The sequence below is a fragment of the Pteropus vampyrus genome, unplaced genomic scaffold, assembly GCF_000151845.1.
Source record: "Pteropus vampyrus isolate Shadow unplaced genomic scaffold, Pvam_2.0 Scaffold275, whole genome shotgun sequence".
Taxonomy (NCBI): domain Eukaryota; kingdom Metazoa; phylum Chordata; class Mammalia; order Chiroptera; family Pteropodidae; genus Pteropus; species Pteropus vampyrus.
In genome coordinates, this window is record NW_011889056.1 from 1,274,767 (window position 1) to 1,282,175 (window position 7,409).

General features: G+C 47.1%; 1 pseudogene; it reads left to right on the forward strand.

Annotated features, from left to right (window-relative positions):
• Positions 1-1,395: 1,395 nt before the first annotated feature.
• LOC111729682 lies at positions 1,396-1,514 on the forward strand (annotated as a pseudogene).
• Positions 1,515-7,409: the final 5,895 nt, after the last annotated feature.

Below are 7,409 nucleotides of genomic sequence, written 5' to 3' on the forward strand. Positions count from 1 at the left end.
GATGGTAATTCTTCCCATCCATGAGCACGGCATATGCTTCCATTTATTTGTATCTTCTTCAATTTCTTTCTTCAGCGTCTTATAATTTTCGAAGTCTCCTAGAGAAGTAACTATTTTTGTGCCCATTTTATGTACGAAAAATTGAGAAATTAATTAATGTGCCCAAGGTGACACAGCTAAGCTGCTGTAGGAATGGATCCGAACTCAAGTGAGGGTAGAAGGATGAGTGATGAATGTGAAGTAGAAGAGTAAGTAGAAGAGTAGAGGGGGGAGCGGCCAATTCTGTAGGGATGTCTGATTGTAAAAGGGAGCACTCTGGAGTCAAGGGATTATTTTTTAATGATGGAGAACACATGCATTCACCCCCTAGATCACAATGTTCCTCAACCAGGAATTGAGATGTCCTATAGGGTATCTGAAAATAGGTGTGTTTTGCTTGTCATAAAGTCTAGGGTTAGGGCTTGTCTGGCCTAAAGCTATCAGTGTCCCTGTTGAGAAACACTAACAGTTGAAAGGACCTTTCCTTAGTGCAATAGGAATCTTAGAAAGAGCCGAGTCTTAAGGTAAGATGATCCAGCAAAGCTTAGTCCATGCTCCAAAATGAAGAGAACGATGCTCCCAAGAAACCAGCCTGAGTTAATGGCAGGCTACTTCGCATGACACTGGAGCTACTGAGGGGGACTTAAGCTTCCTCGGCTCCCCACTCACCCTCGACCTAGAATGTTTCCTGCAGACAGTACCAAAAAGATGGGCAAATCTCAAAAGATAAACAGATACCTACTTTTTTGGGTATGAGGCCTGGGGAAAGAAGTATTCACAACTGATCACAGCCGTGCCATTCTAAGGCATCCTCAGTATCTGTAAAGCTCCCTGCTGTCTCCTGAAGCTGGGGAGAAAGAAGTGGAGCCTCTCCGCAGGTTCCCTATCTTCTTACTTTTAGGTCCTCTTTGCTCAGTGCATGCCACCTGGCCAGCCCGTGTGGATAGCACGTCCTTGCTTTCTGCTGGAGAGAACTGAGCACAGGCTGGCAGGTGACAGCGAGGCTTTCTTCCATCAGAGACGCTTCATGTTGCAGTTGGCAAATGCAGATGGAGAGATTTATGTCTGTGGTTTGCTCTCCTGTGCAGTGGCATGTGTGACAGCAGGAAGTATGGGGTTCTGCCAGGAGGCATGATGACCACTGGGACAGGAAGTCTTTTGTATCTCCAGCTTCATTTATGCCTGACACATTTATAAGCCCACCAGCCTCGACCAAGAGGCCAGGGGGAAAGGAAAAGCCACCGTTTGGAGTGTTCTCAGCTCCCTCCCTGCCCAGGGATCTGAGGCAGTAGAGATACTGATAAAGCACCAGAGAGGGAAAGACCTGCAATTATGCCTCAGAATAAGAAACCCTTTGTCTACGGCCATGCCACTCCGAACGTGCTCGATCCCGTCTGATCTCGGAAGCTAAGCAGGGTCAGGCCCGGTTAGTACTCGGATGGGAGACCGCCTAGGAAGACCAGGTGCTGGAGGCGTAAAACATAAAAAAAATAAGGGATTGTAAACTGACAAGGTCCTTGCAATCTGTGAGGTCAACCGAGGGTTGGTTGCCTTGCCTTAAAAAAAAAAAAAAGAAACTCTTCTGAGCCTGAGGCGGGGGCCGGCCATCGGATGGAGGGAAGTCGCTCCATGTCAGGGTGGAACAGGGAGGGGAAATCGATGCCTGGCAGGTGAGCCCTGGGTTCTGCCTTTACGGATAGTGTAGTGTAAAGCTCCGAGGAGATGTTTGGCTACTTGGAAGAGGGACAAGGCAATGTGATTAAGCTCTTGTTTTTCACAGGAGGAATAACAGCCTGTTTGTATGGTTATGGGAGTCATCCAGGAGGGTGAGAAAAAATGAACGATTCAATAAATTCCTGTTGCAAAAACATGGTATTGAACGGAGTGCAATCACTGACCGTGAGGAAGGGAGCTCAAGTGTCACCGTGGGGTTTGGAGCGATGGAGGTGGGACATTTGGGCTTCTGGCAAACAGGAAAGGAAGGCCTAGTCCTTGTGTTCCTTGCGACAATGCGGGTCCAGGGCAGGGTCCCAGGGGATGAGAGACTGTCATGTATCCCTGCTGAAGAAAGCTGTCATGGGGAGCCCAAACTTTCCAAAGGCCACTTCGGTAGGGAATGTGCAGAGGAGGGCTAGAAATACGAAATGGGTACATTCGACGCGGGGTAACGAGTCCACTAGTAGAGGCGTCCGCCAGGAGCGGTGGGAGCACAAAGAGGACAGCAACGTGGACAAGTCTGGGTTTCGCTCATTCGTTCACCAATGACGCATTGATGGGCCGGGCACTGTGCAGACGTTGCGAAAATGGAGGTGAACAAGCGACGGGCCTTCCCACTGACAGTCTCGTGGGCAGCAGGGGAAATGGGCAGATGGATAAACAGTCAGTGAGATAAGTGCCATGGTAAGGGAAAGCCAGAATGCTATGGTAACACACAAATGAGCCACGTCTATCAGATTGCTGGGTCTAGGGAAGCTTCCAGAAGGAAATGATGGCTAAGCTGAGACCGAGGAAAGGATAAGGAAGCAGCAGCATGTGGAAGTCCAGGTCGGTCCGCAGAGCTGGAAGGCAGGCGTGAGAGCGGAAAGGAAAAAGAACAGTCGCCCAGCGACTTAAATAAGATGTAGCATAATCTTCATGCTAAATCGCGCCCTCGACAGCACGCCCTCCGTCGGGTTTGAAAATCTCCAGCTAACAGCGGTAATTACGCAAAAGCAGAAACGGTGTGTTCTTGGAGCTCTCTGCTAAGTTAGCTCAAACTGGAGGCCAGGTACAGTCCTGTCTTATCAGGCTTGCAGGCTCCTCCTGGAAGTGGGAGACGTGGAACAAAAACCCCCGAAAGCAGTCAGCCAGCACCAAAGTGAAGTTCTTTACAGTGAAACAGTGCCACGAGGAAGTCATCAAATAGGAAGGGTCACGTCAAAAGGACTCAGAAGCCAACCTGAGGAAGCTCCCACTGGCCAAAGATGTAACAATCTGAGCTTTAATAAATATGATCATTTCAGTGGCTTGCAATCCATCGAATACGTTTGAATCCGTGAGTTCTCATGATATTAAAAAACAAACAAAAAAATATGTCATCATACATGAGGGAAGTACCTAGTTACCCTGCAAACTGGTAAGTTAGGGGAAAAAATTAAGCATTATTCTGCCTTTCCTAGACAAGCCATCCCGCCGGGCGGATGAAATAAAACGCCTTTTTATAAACGTATTCCGGCTAATAAAGGAAAACAAACGACAGAATTAGAGTAGCACCATTTTGTTGTCCCCAGTGACTTAGCAGATATACGTATTAAGCATTAATAGTGGCCGACTCAGGAAGAGAAACAAGCAGACAGCTCACCTGCAGCAGCCTGGCATGAGGCAAAAGCCAGATCGTAGGAAATTCTGTGGGGCGAAGGCCCAGGTTCTTCAACAGATAAATGATAAGAAAAAGAAAGGACAGAGTGGGGAATCTACAAACTAAATGACCCTTAAAAGATGCATCGAATTTTTTCCAGTGTGCTAGACTAAATTATAGTGCCTAGGGGATGCTCATTTTGAGTGACCGAAACATAAAAAACGTAAAGAAGAGATTTCTATGCACAGCGGGATAGTACTTACTCGTGGGGACAAGGAGGAGGCTGTGACTGAGATGGGGCACACGGAGGGACTTCAGCAGTGGGTGGTAAAGTTCTTTTTCAACTGGTTGGTGGTTACAAGGGGGGTTCACCTAACAGTAATTCACTGAGCCACGCATTTAACCAATGTGACGCCGTATTTTTCTTTTACGATAAAAAAGATTTTAAAGCAAGTCCTCCGGACAGGGTGTATTGATGGATTCATTCAAAGAACAGTTACTATGTGTCAGGCACTGTGCACGACAGGAAGAAGGGGATTGGTTTGTCAGAGAGTGGTGACGCTCACAGAGGCCGTGGGGACCCCGAGGCCTGTTGTCTCTCCTGACTGGAGGGCTGTTTACATTCTACAAGGGCAGAATCGCTGGCTTCCGTGGCTGCGCTGGACTCCACCTTCTCCCCTCGGGCCTCCTGTGCTGGGCAGGTCAGGAGCAGCTTGAAAAGCCATGATGAAAAAAAAGATGAGGTCAACAGTTCTGGAAAGACTACAAAGACGAGTATGCCCTGGGCCAAGAGGACCTAGAAAGCAGAATCGCTGTGCAAAGGAGTACCCACAATTATGACTCAGAGCAACAGAACGCGAAACAGGGGGGTGGGGCTGAACTGAGAGTCAGGAGACGTGCATCTGAATGCTGATTCTACTTTAGACTTTCTGGGTGACCTTGAGCAATTAACTCGACTGCTGCGAACCTCGGTCCGGCCATCCGTAAATGAAGATAATAAATAAACCTTGTCCTGCCTCCCTTATGGTGTAATTGCAGTGAACCAATGGGAAAGGGGTAGTGAAACGTGATCGATCTGAAAGTAACTTATAAAAGGACGATGGGATTGTTGGCTCCCAGGGCGTAAGGCACCGCTCGCCCTGAGAAAAAACTGCTTCTCCCCGTCTGGAGCCCCCCAATGGACTCCGAGGGCTTTTCCAGCTCTCACCATCAAAGGATCCATTTCCCATCAGCCTTTCCTGCCAAAGCCACCAAGCTGAGTCATTACCACCCCGCCAGTATCATCTCCAACAACAAAACCTGCAACATCCTGTTACCTTGCGGAAAAGTGTTTGTGCTCATTTCTAGAATCTGAACTCCTCCAAGGAAGGTGTGTCTAGGTCACGGTCTTGTTCGTTTTCATGGAATCGTTACAGGGATCATTGAATCCCATCCTTTTGAGTAAAAGCTATGTGTTAGTGTCCTCCTGAACCAACCCAACTCGTAGGTTTCACAGTTTACAAATATCCCCTAGTTTTTCTTGATCACGAGTGACCCGCCAGGCTAAACACAAGTGCAAGTGCCTGCAAGACTGAGCCGGTGCAGTGCACGTGCACAAGGCTGCTACTGCTTTAGTATCTAGGGAAGAGGGGCTGACACTTGAATCTGAACTTCCCTGCTCCAGGTTGAGCTGTGTCCCCCCCTAAATTCATACGCTGAAATCCTAACCCCTCATACTTCAGAATGTGACAGTATTTTGAGATGGGGGTCTTACCAAGTTCAATGAGATCATCGGAGTGGGCCCTAATCCAATACGACTGGTGGCCTTATAAAAAGGAAAACTTTGGACACAGACATGCACAGAAGGAAGATATTGTGAAGACACACAGGGAGAAGGCAGCCATCAACAAGCCAAGGAGAGAGGCCTGGGACATGCCCCCCCCACCCTGCCCCATGGCCTCAGAAGGAGCCAACCCTGCCGATATATTGATCTTGGACTTCCAGCCTCTGGAACTGTGAGACAATCAATTTCTGTTGTTTCAGCCACCCAGTCTGCGACAGTTTGTTACAGCAGCCCCAGCAAACTAATACGTTCTCCAACCTTCATTATGCATCTGAACTACCTGGGAGGACTTCCGCTTACACCCACTGAACTTGTCCCCTACCCGTAAAACCAATGAGAAAACTAGACCAAACATATGAAACAACTGCTTTCAGTGTGTGGCTGTGGTCAGCATGAGAAGAGAAAACAAAAGAGGCGAGCCGTGGGACCATCCTGGCCTTCAGCCTATAGACACATTTCAAGACTACAGTGCAGGGGGAGGGTCCGAGAGCGCTGCACTCTCGCAGGGTTGAGAAGACAGAGATCAGAATTCTGGAGAGTTGAGGTGGCTGAAATTTGTACAGCAAAGTACCAGAGAGGAGGGAGCTAAATAAAGAAAGGGCTTCAGAAATCAACATATGAATTCCTCCGTGAGACTTCGGCTGAGTACTAACATAACATGCACTTGTGCAGGGTGAAACCCCATGAGGCAAATCCAAAAACGACTCCTGGAAACTCACAAACTGAATAACTGATGGAGCTCGCACAGGCCTGGGAGCTGAGTTCTGATCAGCTAGCATGGAGACTGGGACATCCAGTAGACTCTACACCTAACCTCGATTAAAAGGAAGCCTTGGGATAATCAAACTGATCATATAGTTACTAAAGAAAGTCCGACCCTTTTCAAGGGAAGACAGCAAAATCCAAACACGTAACAATATAATATTTACCATGTAAAGCATCCAGAAACGTTACTAAAAATGTAAAGAGGCAGGAAAATATGGCTGATAATCAGGCGAAAAAAAAAAATTGGTAATAGACATAAACCTATAAATGATGGAGATGATGGACTAAGCGGACACGAATTTTAAAACAGCTATTATAACGTTTGAGATTTCAAGGAAAACATGTACACAAGGAGAGAAATTAAAGATCTAGACTGGAACAAAATAGAACTGTGGAAGTGAAAAATACAATATTAGAAATGGAAAAAAAAAACTGGATGGGCATAACAATATTAGACACTGAAGAAGGGATCAGTGAACCTGAAGAACAGAAAAGAATGGCTAGGGGAGAAATGAACAGAATTACCCAGGGAGCTGCTAAAAATGCACATTCCTGGACCTCACCTCCAGAGAGCCTAATTCCCCAGGCCTGGCTCGGGGCCCAAGAATGTACATTTTTAGTATGCATCTCTGCAGACTGTCATGCAGAAAGGCAGCCCCATTTCCAAAGGTAAATAAATGGTCAGGGACGAGAAGAAAGGAAGAAGTATAGAATGCACCTTTCTCTGAACCACAATGTCAAGGTGCACCATGTCAGTAGTGAAGTCCCGACCTTTGATGTGTCATGAATCCCTTGGAGAGCATGATGAAAAATGGGGACCTTCTCTCATCAGAAACGTGCGTGCTTGTGTACACGTACACACACGTACACACACACGCACGCACAGTTTTGGACTGCCGTCCTTTATTGAACTACACACACTCTCCCTTAACAGCCTCATCCAGTGTCATTTCCCCAGCTACCATCTACTCGACGATGACTTTCAAATTATGTTTCCAATCCAGATCTTTCCTAGGAACTTCAGACACATACAACCAACCATCTGACATCTCCACTTCTAACTAAGTGGCCTCTCGCACTTGACATGCCCAAAACTAAACTCTTGATTTCATGCCCCTCAAACCTATCTCTCGTCCAGTCTTCCAACAGTATCCAACTAAATGGTACCACCATCCATCCATTTTCTAAATTCCAAACCTTGGAGCGATCCTTGCTTCTACTCTCCACATCCAAACCATTCCCAGGTTCTGTTGACTCTACTTTCAAAATATTTCAAATCAACGGCCTTCTGTCCATGCACCCCCTATGACAACCCTAGTCCAAGTCGCTATTGTCTCTGACTTAGGTAACTGAAATGGCCTCTCATCTTCTCATATCCACTTGCAACTCCCCCCATAAATTCACTCTCAATAGAGATGTCAATGACCTCTGAAAAGCATATATCAG